Source organism: Lissotriton vulgaris, chromosome 11 (assembly GCF_964263255.1).
Source record: "Lissotriton vulgaris chromosome 11, aLisVul1.2, whole genome shotgun sequence".
NCBI lineage: Eukaryota > Metazoa > Chordata > Amphibia > Caudata > Salamandridae > Lissotriton > Lissotriton vulgaris.
In genome coordinates this window covers 254,705,437-254,722,784 of record NC_141699.1, presented here as the reverse complement: position 1 = coordinate 254,722,784, position 17,348 = coordinate 254,705,437, and the positions used below count along the sequence as shown (strand labels likewise).

The 17,348-nt window shown below is 47.8% G+C and overlaps 1 protein-coding gene across 1 annotated transcript in view; it reads right to left on the bottom strand.

The window, feature by feature from the left end:
• Positions 1–16,134, bottom strand: part of INPP5J (inositol polyphosphate-5-phosphatase J) — a 182,110-nt gene extending 165,976 nt beyond the window's left edge. The window contains exon 1 of the mRNA XM_086943176.1: positions 15,903–16,134. The gene's annotated coding sequence lies outside the window, so the exon portion shown is untranslated. The remainder of the gene's footprint in view (positions 1–15,902) is intronic.
• Positions 16,135–17,348: the final 1,214 nt, after the last annotated feature.

The following is a 17,348-nucleotide window of genomic DNA, read 5'->3' as shown; positions in this document are numbered from 1 at the left end:
GCTTACATAGAGAAGTAAATAAAGGTACGCATACTGAGGGAATGGTAGATTTACCATGGTACCTCCACATCTACATAACTTGCTAGTACATTGGTAGTCGATATGACGGAGATGATAGGGGCACGTGACCATTAAAACTAGGATATTGTGGTAGAACGGACATTGTGGTAGAACACCAGTAGCAGAACCACTATCCACAGTGGAAGATTGGTGTGTGTGTGGGGGGGGGGGGTCTGCAGTGTCAACAGGAGTGCTTAATTTGTGCCGGTGGTTTCCGGGGCTCAGCACCCAAACATGTCAGCACCGGCTCTATTGATAGTCCACCACCTAGTGGCGCTGTATTTTTAGCTTGAGATGAGCACAACAAAAGTGTTTATTAAGTCAATATACATTGAAAATGAATAATACCAGCCTTTCATGCCATTATTATAGCTTTGTGTGGCCTGAAATAGTCCTGATTGTCAAACTTATAGAAGTACAACCCTTCGTTGTTATGTTGGTACTGTCACTGGCAACACTGGCAGGGTATGGGTGGTGCAGGCTGCAGTGGCCTTCCAAGAAGGGCACTAGTACTTTGTTTTTTACAAATTAGGCAATGGTCAACAGATATCCCACAGCTAGGCCCAGTAGCTTTGGACGGCCCGTACCAACATCAGAGGCAGGTCCAAAAGAGAAAGAGAACCTCTTCCCTAGCACTAAGGGGGAAGAGCCATACAGTTCCATAAACGAAGCAATGGGACACTCTCATATGTGTGTATGTAAAAATGTGGACTAGGACGTGAGTTTGGAGAAATCTATACTTGGCAGTGGTCGCATCGTATGCAGGTTGGTGTATTACTTTTGAACCCCCGATTCCACTGTACTGCTCATTTGCTTGACCTGGGTGGCGGCTGCTTTTCCTCATTGCCGCTGTGCGGTCCTGGGAAAAAGTATCATCGTAACTACGATCGCCCATAGGTTGAAGGGGAGGCTGCCATGCTATTAATATAACACCATCAGAACAGTACAACCGCTGACCAGCTCTTTTGCCAAAGTTCAAACATTGTAATTTTAAATAGACAGTAAAGCAATCCGCCCTTTGCAACGACTGAGGCAAGCTAAGATCTAAGTTAATTACTCTGTGCTGTTGAACTCCTGGGCACAAAGCTAAACGCCCACTAATTCAAGTATGGCATTTCAGCACAACTGTGATCACATTGGTGACATATACTCGGCTGTAGGAGCGAAAGTCAGCAGCTACAATGCAACTAGCAATACATATAAAAACTGTGCGCACGCTGTCCAATAATCAACCGACCTGGGTCTCTCAGAGGGTACATGATACCCTGTATTTGTCTCACGCCCCGCCCGCTCCCCACAGAAACAAGCACTAGCTGCGCCATACACACCCAGACGCGCTCCATCAATCACTCATAAGAGAAGATGATGTGGAAAACCGACGCTAAGCAAATGAAAATATTGTTAGACAGTAGAAGATCCACCCAAACTGCCCAAACTGTGACAGACCAAGACACAGAATTGACAGCGAGCAATCCCCCAGATAAACAAGATGATGACATACACAGCATTTTACTGGAGGTCAAAACTAGCCTGAAAGCCATAGACAATAAACTCAACAAACTCTCTACCCAACTTGATCAGGTCAGAGATCGCGTGGACACTCACCAAACGCGCCTAGACCAGCTTGAAAATAGAGCATCCGACTCTCATGACTTCCAGCTGGAATCAAAAGAGCACCTATTGCACATGGAGAAAGACTTGACTGTCATAAAAGCAAAGAATGAAGACCTGGAAGCACACTCAAGAAGGAATAACATTTGTGTTCTAGGTATTCCCGAGACTACCGCAATCACTGGCCAAGACTTATCAACCATGTTCATTGTGGCGAGGGCACATCAGACTCGGGCCCCTAGGCCTGCAGTAGGCACTACCCCATGACCCATCAAAGCTCGCCTGCTGAACTACAGGGACAGAGATGTGGTTCTAAAGAAGTCCAGGAAAAGGGAAACATCACCCATCAAGCTTATCTTTCTTTACAGACCTCACACCTACAGTGCAGGCAGCCAGACGCGAACCCTGACCTGTCAAGCGCCTCCTTCAGAAATCCGGTACAACCTATGCACTCTTTTACCCTGCAAAACTGAAGATTACACATGAATGAATACCACGCTATTTCACTGATGCGAATTCTCCACTAAAGTTCGCAAAACACATTGATAAATCGAAGCACAAGAACCAAGTTTCAACCAGTCGCACCACTTCAGATGCTACCCTAAGTGACAATGACTGATATATGTGATTAATCGTTCATATTGCGATGATTATTGGTTACACTTCTAAACTTAACAAGGTAACAAGTAGGTTGGGTGATTCTGGGACTCAACCTCGCCACACTACAGGCTGCAGCCTGGGAACACTGAGGGATAAGTTCCCTTTAGCCGCTCTCTGAGAGTTCGGCCAACGTTCCAGAAGGTTGGGTTGTATGCCGGTGACCCCATGGGCCCTGGTAGATCTCCCTTTGAGCTCCACTAATGTTTACTGTTTTATTTGTTGGGATGGGAGGTGGGGGGGTTAAAGTGCTCGACCTATTTGGGGGGTTGGTGTGGGTGGGAGGGTGGAGGGGTTGTTAAGAAGTTGCTACTGATTAACGCGAAAGCACACAAACAATATTCCATGACACAATTCTTAGATTCACACTGCAACATAGACCTTTTGCTCGCAAAACACCAAGGGCCAGATGTAGAAAGCCTAATACCGGTCGGTAACAGCCGAAATTTCCGAATTTCGGCCATTACCGACCGGTATTAGGCATTTGAAATGTAGGGGCCTAATTTAAGGATTCAGTAATTTACCGGATCGGTAATTTAAGGTATCGGTAAATTACTGAATTCTTAAATACCGATTCGGTAAATTACCGACTTCTTAATGTAGAAAGCACTCAAGTGAGTGCTTTTCACTTGTAAGGATTCGTTATTTACCACCAACTACAAGTTGGTGGTAAATAACGAAAACCATTAAAAAAGCAATGTTGTGCTTTTTTAACAGTGCCATGTGGCAGACATACATGCCCTTAGGGCATGTATGTGTGCCACATGTGCACCCATGCACTATTCAGGGGTGCAACAGGGTGTCAATGTGACACCCTGCCACCCTTGAATGTGTTCCCCATTTTACCGAATCCGTATTTACCGATTAGGTAATTCCCATTCATTCCTATGGGCCTGGAGGCCCATAGGGATGAATGGGAAATACCGAATCGGTAAATACCGCTTCAGTATTTACCGAATCTTACCGATTCGGTAAAAAATACCGAATGGATACCTACATCCCATTTACCAATTCTAAAATACTGAATCGGTAAAATTTGGTATTTTAGAATTGTTAAATCTGGATTACCTACATCTGGCCCCAAGTGAGGCATTCTAGCGACGACTCTGTCACACTGAGACAGCTGACATTTACTTCAGTGACACTTAAAGATATTCGCAGTAACTCTACATTTGACCATTAACCACTTAGGATGGCAATATACAAATTCTTAACCTGGAATGTCCTGGGCCTTAACAACCACAAAAGGGCATGACTGGTCCACGCTTTCCTAGCTAGGCAACAGGTAGACGTATGTTTCCTCCAGGAAACCCACTTAAATGCTACTGACTCAAATAAACTGAAGTACAAGCACTGGGGTGAATGCCATTCTTCCACCTACTCCAAATATGCTAGGGGAGTGGCAATTTTGATACACAATGGAATTGATTGGATGTTGACACACTCAAATATATATACAGAAGGAAGATTCATTATATTAAAAGGGACTCTAGATGGAACAGAGATAGTCATGCTCGCCATTTATGGACCAAACATAGACAAGCTGGACTTCTTTCATGATGTTTGGGCTAAGGCCGTTGCTATGGGATGTGACATGGTTATATGGGGGAGACTTTAACGCAATCCTCTCTGATGACTTACACAGATTGGGCTCCGCCCACGCTCTTCACCCCGCTCTGGTCATGCACTCTACACGGTCATGCCTGACCGTTATCTAGTAGACATATGGAGACGACTGAACCCGCACAAACGGGAGGGAACCTGTGTCTCATCACAACATAACTCCTGGTCGAGAATGGACCACTGATTCATGTCTGGAGACATAGCAACATGGGCAGTAGATGCACAGCACCTACCAAGGACCCTGTGTGAACACTTCCTGTGCACTCTCAGGGTCATATTCCCTACATCTATTAAACGCGAATTCACGTGGAGACTTACCCCCACGCTTTGCTAGATGCAGCATTCCAGGCAGAAATCAAAGGCGACATTATTGAATATTTCTCATTAAACCACGGGTCAGTATCATCTCCCTCCGTTCTTTGGGAGGCCATTAAGATCTTCATAATGGGGAAATATATAACTCACCAGGCAGGAGTGCTGAAGGCCATACGCGGCACATTACAGAAACTAGAAACTGAAATTAGAACACTAGAGCTCCAATACTTCGACTCTAATGACATTTCACTTTTAGCACCCATTCGTGAAAAGATTTCTGAATTTGAAGAGGAAGCAAACGGAGAATAAAAATTCCTGGGGAAAATTGCCACATCCAGGCAGTATGGAGAAGGTGACAGACCGGGCAAAATGCTTGCAAATATACTTAAACCTTCACGTAGTTCTCCCTATATAGCAGAACTCCTAGACAACGATGATGAGCCCATCAGAGGCCCCAAAGAGATACACGACCACCTCACCGAATTCTACACCTCACTATACACCTCCACGTTGCCACACATTGACTCCGAACTAACTGCTTACTTAGACTCCTTGGAGCTGCTATGGCTCATCAATGCTCAGAGAGAATATTTGGATGAGCCCTTTACTGTAGAAGATATAATACAAGTGATCAATAGTCTTCCCACCGACAAGGCCCACGGTCTTGACGGCATCACAACCGCCTTCTATAAGAATTACACCACGCTCCTAGCCCCCCACCTCATGGAAATGTATTTAGAATCCCTACAGAATGGTTCACTCCCCCCAAATACCAGGGAGGCTGTCATCGCAACGCTACTCAAGTCAGGCAAACCCCCTAATAAATGCGACTCCTACAGACCCCTTTCCCTTATAAATATTGATAACAAGATATATGCAAAACTTCTTGCAAACAGACTGCAACCCCTATTACTATTTATTGCTAGACCTGATCAATACGTATTTTTACCAGGGCGCCCCACATCGCATAGTTTGAGGACCTTTTTCTCCATCTTACATCAACTGGAACCCCAGACCCCTGCCATGGCGGCATTCCTCAACGTCACCAGGGCCTCTGATTCGCTTGAGTGGCCATACCTCTTCACCATCCATGCCAGACTAGGACTAAGCCCTCTATTCATCAGGCAGATCAGACTTTTGTGCTCTAAACCAATCACCAGGCTGCGTGTAAATTGATTAACTTCGGCCCCATTTGACATCACATGAGGCACCAGACAGGGGGTTCCTCTGTCACTGCTTCTGTTCGCCATTGCCATGGAAGCCCTTGCGGCAAGGGTAGGCAACACCATAATACAAGCGGACTTGACTTCTCCACCAGAAATGTAATTATATCATTATACGCCGACGACATCACACTATATCTCAGAGATCCATTAGATAATCTGAATCCAGTCCTTCGCGAACTCACCAAGTTCGGAGGCCTCCCAGGCATCCACATTAACTGGTCCAAATCCTACCTGCTCCCACTCACTAACACCACGTCCCTTTTGAGTCAGACTATCCTATTCAATGGTCGACTGGTCCAGTGCGCTATTTGGATAAATGGCTAAGCACTAATATTCAAAACCTTTGGGACATGAACTTTAGTCGCACACTAACATGGTTGGAGGAGAAGACGGTCATCTGGTCAACACTCCCTATCTCCCTGGCTGGTCGCATTGCTATAACTAAAATGATAGTCTTACCTTAACTCTTATATTTATTTGTCAGCCTGCTTCTGCAACTAACTCAATCTTTCCTGAAAACTCTTAGATCTTTATTGATCTCACTGGTATGGGCTGGGAAACAACCACGCATATCATGGGAAGTGCTCACGCTGCCATTGGCTCAAGGTGGGCTGGGCGCACCCGACTTAGCCCTATATGCCTTCTGTGCATTTTCTCCATTACTGGATTTTCCCAACCCCTATCAACCCCACGTGGCAGCTGAAGCAGATGGTGAGGCACCTTTACCTTTAAAAGGTGGCTCTTTACTGACCTTATAAACACCAACATGTTACCCTAAATACTGCAGACACACTACTTGGGCCTAGGATAGGCTCCGCTTACGTGCTGGGCACTCGACATTATATGCCTCATCTATTATGCTTGCTCACAATCCACAGCTGCCAATACTGCAAGACAAAGGTAACTTCACATGTGTGCACAACCTGGGATGGCACACATTCACTGATCTATATCCTAATGATAACTTCCAAAATTCTCCTACAACCGAACCTGGAGGTATCTCCAGATCCTCCAATCTATTGTTATACTACAGTATTAGAAGTACATGCCATAAACTTCACAATACATTTCCTTCCCCCTAACTTCTCTCCCAGCCCTAGAATCACTGCTCACAAACCCTTCACCCAGCAAACTAGTTCCATGCAAAGCTCATCCACAGTCACTCAACCAAAGGCCTTGATGGGTTCGAATGAAGAGCTAGAAGACCCTGATTCAGACAACCAATGGCAGTTCTGCTACGGCATTAGAGATGCTTTCGCCCAATTATCAAGTGTGTCTCATACATTTTAAATACTTGCATCGCATCTGTAAAACCCTATACAACTTAAACGCATGGGCATTCGCCCGGATGCGAACTGCTGGCTATGCAAGACCCCCAACGCCACATTCCTACACATGGCATGGAGTTGCCTGGTTATGGAAACATTTTGGATAGAAATATTTAACACAATAAATGAGATTTTGGAGGCTAACATGTCTCCATCACCTAAAGTGGGCTTTTTGGGATATGACAAGGAGGCCCCAATTGGTCACCGTAGGCTGCTCTCTATGCTCCTACTGCTGGCCAAGCGCAGAGTTGCGATGCACTGGGGCAAGTGCAAATGCCCCAACATCAAGACCTGGGTTTTAGACACCACATTTTGTCAGGAGCTATTAAACATATACTGGGAACTACTACTAGGCCCAAAGACATCTGGGGACCATTCCTGGCTTGGTTAGCTGTCCCAAATTCGGCCCCTATCCAGGCTACTGTGTCTATCCGCGAATGCAATCAAACAATGGCTAATGATTATCTGGATGCCCCGGGATGTGTTTACTGTTGCTGAATTGTGTTACTTCTCATAAAGAGCCTTCCCACTTAACAATGCTATGCAAACTATATCTGTACATTTGTGCCTTGCTTTGCTTGTTTGCAATGTATCTCACTCAACACACATGATCAAACGGTGCTGCTTCTGCTTTGGTTTTGTTTTACTTGTTATGCTGTATTTGCTCCCCTTCTCTGTAACATCAGGCTACATGTATATGAACATTGATTCGCTGTACTTTTCTTGAAATGCCAATAAACACATTTAAGAAACAAACAATGTGGACTATGAGCGCAATGGGCAATGCCTAAAGAAAATCCCTTTTTAAATCAAGATGATAAAATAGGTCAGAGGGGAAAGTGCCCTCTACAGAGATCTGGACTCAATCTTCAATTCACAGGCTTGAGAACGCAATAAATACAGACTGACTGTAAGTACAGTAACAGCACGGAGATGAACAATGTGAACACAGTGCGACAAAAGGCAGGACTATAACCCCCGCTAACTTGCATTGTTGGCACTTTTAAATGGTTGTTTTATGGTATGGCTTACATGTGTGTTAAATCATAGGGGACCAAGTTGAGGGTGCAATATGTCACCCAGTCAATATGAAGAAAGATTGAGAGTAGAATAGAAGATAAGAGGAGAAGGAGAAGAGAAAGGCAGAGGTTCATCCCCAGTATTATGGATCCAGTCACGAATGGGAGGGCCAAGTCTAGCCTCTTAGTTAGCCTCACACACCCTGAAAGATGTCATGCTTCATCATTGGGCTTTTCAGCTCCTCGTCGGGCTGGCACTGCAATGCCTGACGGTCCCTGAAGAGTCAATTTCACAGAAATCATTTAAGCAATACCCTCACTTGCGTCACCACCTTTAAACCTTTGTACAACAAACTGAAAAATATCATCAGACGGAATTGTAAGACACTCAATACTGACTTAATGACCTGGGGATGAACCTCTGCCTCTCTCTTTTCCTTCTCCTCTTATCTTCCATTGCTCTTGGGCACATACAGGTTGCCTCCCGCCACACGCAACCCTTGCACCATGGAGCAGGGATCTGTGTCTCCGGTCTCGTATGGGATTTGTGATGGGAGCATACCCTACCACTACAAAATTCTACGCCTAGCAAATTCTTAAACATTCCACACATTGTATGGGAGCTGTACAGTGCACTGCGTATTTAATGTATAGAATGTTTGAAAAATGAAAACGTTTCTTTTTGGAAGCGCGTGCTTCAATGAGGCTTTTTTTATTTTTTAGATTTTTGTATTGTTTTGGTTCATATAATAATACCATTAATACATAACCACAGGTCATAGCACAGAAACACAGCAGATACTGCATTTAACACCATGTATTGAGTCTGTAATACACAGAGAATACATATTTAAACATACATTAAGAAATAGGGTCAGTTTCCTTATCAAGTATCTGATTTCCTGGGAACCAAGTCTTTATTGTGTTTATTCTGACTATCTTAGTAGATCGGACTTTGCATTAAAAACTATGGGTGCTTGCACTTATCCACCCATAACACACCCCTGCCAAAAAGTGGAGCAGAGTAGCATGTAGAGCTATTTGTGCTGAGAAAAGGGCATCTTTCCAAAGAAAAATACCTTTGTGTTTGAAAGTAAGTTTGAAAGTAAATACCACTGCAAGAGTTTGCCCCGCTTTCCATCATTTTGTGTGTCCACAGCACAAACCGTTGGTAAATTTGTCCCGTAGTTAGCACAAAATGGAGACTTTGAAGCAAGTGCTTACAGAATAGTGAAGACAGGGAAAACAGAAGACAGTATAGAGATGCATGGAGCAAATGTAAAGCACACAGGAAAAGTAAGTGATGGAGAAAGCAGATACATAGAAAGATTGGAAGAGAAACATATACACATGAACCAGGAGCCACAAGAAGTGGTAACTGAGAAAGAGAGACAGACAACTTTGAGAACAGTCAGGTGTGTTGTTGGTGGGAGCTGTATATAGAGGGAGTGTCAAACGTAGAGAGAATTAGGTTTTCCTGATGACGACAGATGTGCAGTGAGACACAGAGAAATGCCCGGACGGTAGGAGTACAGAGCGGGGGAGTATTGTCACAGTGGTGCTGAAACCTACTTGGGAGAAATGTACAGAGATGCATAAGGGGCTGATAAATGTGCCCCGGGTCAATGAGAGTTACACAAGGGCACAGAGGGAAGACAAGCATTTCCAATGCAATAGGACTCGTATTTACGCGAGACCTATTGCATTGCAAACGAGAGGCGGGGCCAGGGGCAATGAGCCGAGTAGGCATGGACAGCGGGAGTGCAGGGGGGGTGGGGGCGCGGGGGTGCGAGAGGCCACAGACAATGGGACTCCAGGGAGGAGCAGAAAAAATAGTGCTTTTTAATAACACATACCATACAGTTTAACACTCGAAGTAAAAGGGCCAGTAGCCATGGAAGGATACAAGTGACAACATGCTTGTCATAAGGAGGGGCTAACAAGCCTAAAAACAATTGGAAGGCTGCATTTAGGACCTAAGCCAGTGAAAAAGATTTGCGGAGAGTGGGCCGAGCTTCCACGAAGCATCCACCTATCCTGAATACTGCATGCCTCGCAAAGCGTCAGCGCATGCGCTGCAACGCTAGGCTCGACCTAAAAAAGGAAAGGGGAAACACTGGAAAAGTTAAATATGACAAGGAAGATGAAGAGACACTGTAAGAGAGAGAGAAGAGACTGAATATAGAGAGTTGAAGTTTAAAGGAAAGGAAGGGCATAGATCGGGGTTATTGACACAAGGGCAGTGGGACGAAGAAGAGTGCAGGGGGCAAAAGTGGGGAATAAGAAACAGAGAGGATAGAAAGAATGACAGTGGGAGACATATGCACACAGAGCAACAATGTGGAAGGAGAGTGACATGGGGTTGATAGCAACCAGGACAGATATAGAACCATGCATATGAGGTCATTGGGGGAGAGGCAGAACTGAAGAGTTAGACAGGGGAGGCGGAAATAAAGGTAGAGTCAGATACCAACATATCAAGAGACATACAGGAGGGCAGAAGCGGTGAGAGTCGGGGCATGGGAGATGAAAAAAGGGCATACAAATAGAGAAAAAAAGATTCAGAGCTGGTGTTGTCTTCTGGTTGTTTTTTTTACCAGCATGACTGGTATTTTAATGCCCCAGCCAGCATAAAAATGAGAAAACTCACTAATGCTGGTATTTTTCCCCCTTATCCGTACATACTTTAAACAGTAAATGTAAGACGAAAACAATTTAAAATGTGTTATACTACTGTCCTAACGACCCCTGACTGATATATATTAAGTAAACAAAGACAGAAAGACAATGTTAAAAATGAATACAGACTGTTTAATATAAAGTTCTACTTAAGTATCATGTCTGTGCCTTTGCAGAATGTTAGGAGTGAACTAAAAGGTTGTATTTTTCTCAAGGAAAGGTGGCAACCCTATTTAGAAATGGTAGGAGAAAGCGAGGGGGAATGCAGGATCGACTGGGAAAGGAAAAAAACCAGGGCACCAAATTAAAAGATGCATTTATAAGCAAATCAGTTAGTTAAAAAAGTGGTCCACATTAGCAAATCTGGCTGTTATAAACACAAACTGTAGAAGTGGTTTTCAAGGTGCAGGAGACCGCATGAAGTTGTGCTTGCTGAAGGCAATGTTTGTGGTAATATATGAGAAATCAACAATTACAACTGGCCTCCCAGAGCATAAAACAAGGCCCACAAGCAGCCCACACACTGGTCTGAATGGGCTGACATCTACTTTTAAATCCGAATCAACACAAAAACAACCATTAGAGGAAGCTCTCTGCAACTCCCTGGTTGATTACTTCCACAAGATATCCGACTTCCACTTCCACATTCGAATTGACACAAAAACAACCATAAGAGGAACTCTCACCTACGAACCCCCAGGCCCACACCCCAGCTTCTGCAATGCCATCTTTGATTTCATCTGCCCCCTAGCAATCAACTCCACGCATTACATCTTCCTCGGCGACCTCAACTACCACCTCGATGACCCTAACAACTTCAACTCTACCAACCTCCTAGAAAACATGAGCAACTTCGGCTTCAAGCACCTGGTCACCGCCCCCCACACACAGCACGGGACACACTCTTGACCCCATCTTCACTGCCAGTGACAGTCAAGTTCAGCCAAACCATTGAGCTAACATGGACTAACCACAGCATCGTCCAATTCACCATCACACGCTGCCCGGGCCCCACCACCAAGCCTCCTAACACCCTGCACCACAGATAGATCACGATCACAGAAACCCAGTGAACAACCGCCTCAACACCACCAGGCCTGGGACCACCCTCAACATTACCAGGCCTGTCACCACCAGCAACCTGGAACAAGTCGTCCAGAACTTCTCTGACTGGATCTCCAACTGCACTGACTCAGCCGCCCCATCAAACCTTCCAGCACCAGCAGATCTAGAAAGCGTGCCAGCTGGTTCACCCAAGTACTCCGGTTCATTAAATGTAAATGCAAGCAACTGGAAAGATGCTGATGCTTCAACAGACCGCACCATCTTCAAATCAGCCTTCAACAAATGCCACCTTTGCCTCAAGGATGCCAAAAGGACGCCCTACAAACTGTATCGAAGTAAGCATTAGTCACACCAAGGAAATCTTCAGCATTGTCAGAGAGTTCTACTGCCCTTTAGCCACCGAGAACACCATCCGGCCTTCACAAGCTCTCGGCGACTCCCTGGCTGACTACTTCCACAACAAGATATCTAACATCTACTGCAACTTTAACCCCCAACCCAACGACCACAGCCCAACACCAACTGACGACACAATCCAGCACCTGCTCACCACACGGAAACCGCTCACAACTCTGGATACCATGGCCATCATGACCTCAATCTACTCCAGGGGCATCAGTGGAACCCTGCCTTCACCACGTCTTCAACCTAGGACAGAAAGAAATTAGCAGATCCGTCACCGACATCCTCAATGCCACCATCACTACTGCCACTTCTCTGATGCATGGAAGCACGCAGAAGTCGAACCTCTCCTGAAGAAGCCCTCCGTCGACCCCAACGAAGTCAAGTATTACAGCCCCATCTTGCTGCTCCCCTTCCCAGCCAAGGTCCTAGCGAAACCCATCCACCACCAGCTCACCGAACACCTCTAAGAAAACAACCTACTCTGCACCTCTCAATGCGGCTTACGCGCCAACCACGGCACCGAGACCACCCTGATCACCTAGATAGATGACATCAGAACCTTTGTTGACTGTGGCAAGACAACAGCACTGACCCTCCTCGACCTCTCAGAAACATATGAGACCATATCCAACCTCACCTTCATCAAAAGACTCCACCACATCGGCTTCCAAGGCGATGTCCTCAATTGAATCACCTCTTTCCTCACAGGACAAAGCCAAAGAATCTGCCTACCTCCATTCACCGCAGAACCCAAGAACATCATCTGCGATGTCCCCCAAGATTCATCATTCAGCCCCACCTTATTCAATGCCTACATGACGGCACTGGCAGACATCGTACACCCCCGCAGACTCAAAATCAACTTCTACATGGATGACACCCACTAATCCTCTCCCTCACTGAAGTTGCCAGTAGATCCAACTTCTGGAATGCCATGACCAACATCTCCAACTGGGTACGGTCCAGCTGCTCTAAGCTGAACAGGGACAAGACAGAAGTCCTCATCTTCTGGAATAACACCACACCGTGGGACGACACATGGTGGCCCATCAAACTCAGACCCACTCCAACCCCCACTGACCATGCCCACAATCTCGGCATCATCCTGGAGAGCAACCTCACTGTGATGCTGCATTTCAACACAGTTTCTTCTCCCTCTCCTGCACCCTCTGCATGCTCCAAAAGATCTTCAGATATATCCCCATCAACACCAGGAAAACAGTTACACAAGCCCTCATCTCCACTCGTCTACACTACGGAAATGCACTCTACGCTGGAATCTCCACCCAACTCTTCAAGTGAGTCCAGACAATACAGAACGCCGCAGCCAGACTCGTCCTCAATCTCCCCAAATGGACCAGCACCACCCACACCTCAGAATGCCCCAATGGATCCCGGCCCAGGAAAGATGCCAATATAGGATGCTCACCCACACCTACAAAACCCTCCACAACCTGGGACCTGCCTACATCAATCACTACCTGACTTTCCAACAACCTGCCAGACGAATGCACTCCGCTGCCTAGCCCTCACCCACGTACCCCGCATCCACCGAAGACGACATTTGTTCTCCTATCTCTCTGCCAAGTCCTGGAACGACCTCTCCCCCCACCTAATAACATCCCCCTCAGTCGCTGAGGGTGATGTTATTAGGTGGGGGGAGAGGTCAGAACACAAGACCTGGTCTTGGACAAAAGACCAGCACTTGGATCTCCCCCGGGGTGATAAGCAGTGTGATAGAAGTACTGATTGATGGATTGGTTAATTGATTGATTCATCTGTGAGACCAGCCCTTCTGGCACTGCCATTTTGCCCAACAGGCAAGACCGAGCCTGCAGGAAATGAAACAAGGGCAAAGGAAGAGAGAGATATCACACACATACACACACACCCACATGGGTCAGAAGTGGAGCAAGAGCAAGAAAGGGGGAGAAGGAAACAAGGACAGAGGGAGAGACACGAATGGAGGTCAGCAGGGGAGAGAGAGAGACAGGGCAGAGAGAGAGATAAACACGGGGAAGTGGAGCAAGATAGGGATGCATAAAGGGAAACAAGAGCAGAGGGAAAGACAGAGAGACACGTGGGGTTTGGGAGTGGAGCGAGGGGGCGATGGAAATAGGTGCAGGGGAAGAAAGACGTGCACTAGACACAGAGATCAGAAGGGGTAAGAAATGGAAAGAAGGGCAGAGAGAGAGACACAGGAGTTCAGAAGTGGAGAAAGGAAGCGAGGGGGAGACGGAAACAAGGCAGAGGGAGAGAGGGAGGGGGGGGGGGTTCGAGCGGGAGAGCGAGGGGCGATGGAACCTAGGGGAGAGAGAAGTAAACACACATAGAAGTGGAGCCGAACGGAGGGTGAGATGGAAACCAGGGCAGCGGGAGAGAGATGTACACACGGGGTCAGGAGTGGAACGAGATAGTGAGGGAGGAGAGAAACAAAGGCAGAGGGAGACAGAGAGAGAGACACACGGGGGTCAGAAGTGGAACGAGGGAGATGGAAACAGGTGGAGGGGAAGAGAGATTACACTACACACGGAGATCAGAAGGGGTAAGAAATGGAAAGGAGAGAGAGAGAGAGAGACGCGGCTGGAGGCCAGAAATGGAGCGAGAGGGGGGAGATGGATACAAGGGCAGAGAGAGACACACACATGGGCATTAGAAGGGGAGCGAGGGAGAGAGGAAAGGAAACAAGGGCAGAGAGAGACACACACATGGGGGTCCGAAGGGAAGGGAGAGAAAGCGACAGGGGAGGTGGAAACAAGGGTAGAGAGAGAGACACACGGGGTTCAGAAGTGGAACGAGGGAGATGGAAACAGGTGCAGGGGAAGAGAGACTACACTACACACGGAGATCAGAAGGGGGTAAGAAATGGAAAGAAGGAGAGAGAGAGAGAGTGAGAGAGAGAGAGAGAGAGAGAGAGAGAGAGAGAGGGAGAGAGAGGGTGAGAAGGAGAGAGAGTGAGAAGGAGAGAGAGAAGGAGAGAGAGAGAGAGAGAGGCGGATGTTCAGAAGTGGAGGAAGAGAACGGTGGGAGACAGAAACATGGTCAGAGAGAGAGAGACGCGGCTAGAGGCCAGATATGGAGCGAGAGGGGGCGGGGGGGAGATGGATACAAGGGCAGAGAGAGACACACACATAGGGATTAGAAGGGGAGCGAGAGAGAGAGGAAAGGAAACAAGGGCAGAGAGAGACACAATGTGAAGTGGAGCGAGATAGTGCGGTGGTGGGAAACAAGGGCAGAAGGAGAGAGAGAGGTGCACACCGGCTTCAGAAGTGGAGGGATGTAGTAAAGGGGAGAAAGAAACCGGGACAGAGGGAGAGACACGCATGGAGGTCAGAAGGGGGGAGAGAGACAGGGCAGAGAGATGCACAGGTGTTTAGAAGTGGGGGGAGAAAGCGAGGGGAGACGGAAACAAGAGCAGAGTGAGAGAGTGACACCATGGGGGTCGGGCGTGGAGCGAGATAGAGAGGGGGAAACGGAACCTAGGGGAGAGACACACACACACACACACACACACACTCGGGGTTAGAGGTGGAGGGACTATAGGTTGAGCTGGAAACCAGGGCAGCGGGAGGGGTATGTGCGCTGCACACGGGGTCAAAAGTGGAACGAGAAAGAGAGGAATGAAGGAAGCAAGGGCAGAGGAGAGAGAGATACAACTACAGGGGGCTCAGAAGGGGGGCGAGACAAGGGCAGAGGGAGCGAGAAGGGCAGATGTGGCTGGCGAGATGGGCGAGGAAGCAGAGGCGCAGGGGGTGCACGCTAGTGGGAGAGGGCAGAGAATGAGAGGCCACGGCGAGTGACCTTCAGCGCGGTGGCATCGATGCCACCCCTCTGGCAGGGGTGCCCTTGTTAACCCCCCTCCCTCCAGCTGCCAAGAGCGTCTCCGATCTCGGGGTCTGGGAGAATGCAGTTACCTGGCGGCGGCAGGTGTTCCTTCTGTGGGAAGCAGGCGGGTCCCTGCCTCGGGGGTAAGGGTCCCTGCCGCAGCGGCCACCCCTGCTCGGTGCCCGGCTCCCTCAGTGCCCGCCGCTGCTGCCCCCCTCCTCGCCCATCGCTGATAGCAGCGTGTGTGCGGGGCGCAGGATCCCTCCTGCAGCCCGAGCGCCAGTGACATCAGCAGCCAGCAACCTGCTGGGGATTTAAAGGGACCGCAGCAGCTAGAGGCCTGCAGCAGGAAGTACCGCCAGGGGCACCTGGAGTCGGGCACGGGCACTGCGCTCGCGCTGGATCCTGACAGAGGCATATTGAGAGCCCTGAGTCTGAATGACATGGGCACAGTGCTTCACTTGATCCTGACACGAGCATAGTGCACACACTGGAGTATGACTGAGTGTGCATTGACATAAACTGGAACCTGAAGCGGGTATAATGCTCGTCCTGGAGTATGACTAACAGAGTCACAGTGCTACAGTCTGCACAGGTATAGTGCGGGTCCTGGAGCCTGGCTTGCATAGGAACAGTGCTTCGCAACCTGGGAGCCTCGCAGCAGCACAGCCCTCAGATTGTATTCGGACGCGGGCATAGTGCTCGCCTTGTATGTCTGACTGACACAGGCATAGTTCGACATTGCAGCCAGCTGCCGGCATAGAGGGCGTCCTGGGGTTTGACTGTCAGGCTGACTGACAGAGGCACAGTGTTGTGAGCGTAGAATCTCTGCGAGAAGGGTTGTAGGCCTGAAGAGAGAAAAAGGGTTTTTCTAATTTGCACGTGCTGATACATGTCGAGTTGTATTGAGACATAAGTTGCAAACTTCTGTTAAAAGTCTATGAGAATTGGGATTCAAGCTGCGGATGTCTGTCTGCAGGTGCGAGGGGGTTTCGATTAAAGTTTAATGAATAGAGCTCTGTTCGAGTAGACTGGTACAGACATGGAGGAGGATTCAGGAATGTTTAGGGGGTATCAGCGGGCCGGAGAAGAGCCTGAGAAGCAAGGTCAACGCTAAGCACGAGGCCCAGAGGAAGATCATCATGGAAAAAGCCAGAATCGACACCACGTGAGGGGCGTCTCGTGAGGGGCGTTTCAACTGTAATTGTGTTTTCGTATTAGGGACAGCACCCCTGGGGGGAGAGAGAGCAGATGCCTGAGGACCCTTCAGAGAGCGGATGGGTAGGCAGAGAGGGGTCATGACTGGAGATCATATGTTTTCACCTAAAGACTAAGAGTGGGTGATCTTCTTAGGAAGACATTCACAGCTGACACCTTTGATAGGTTGGGACCTTGTTAAGTAGGGATACCATCTAGTACAGGGTAGGGACAGCCTAACCTGATTCCTTCCTTCCTTTGTAAATGACGGATAGATCACAATTCGTGTCTATGCTTGCAACCCTGCTGATTTTGGAACTAGTCCTAGTAGTGTTCTT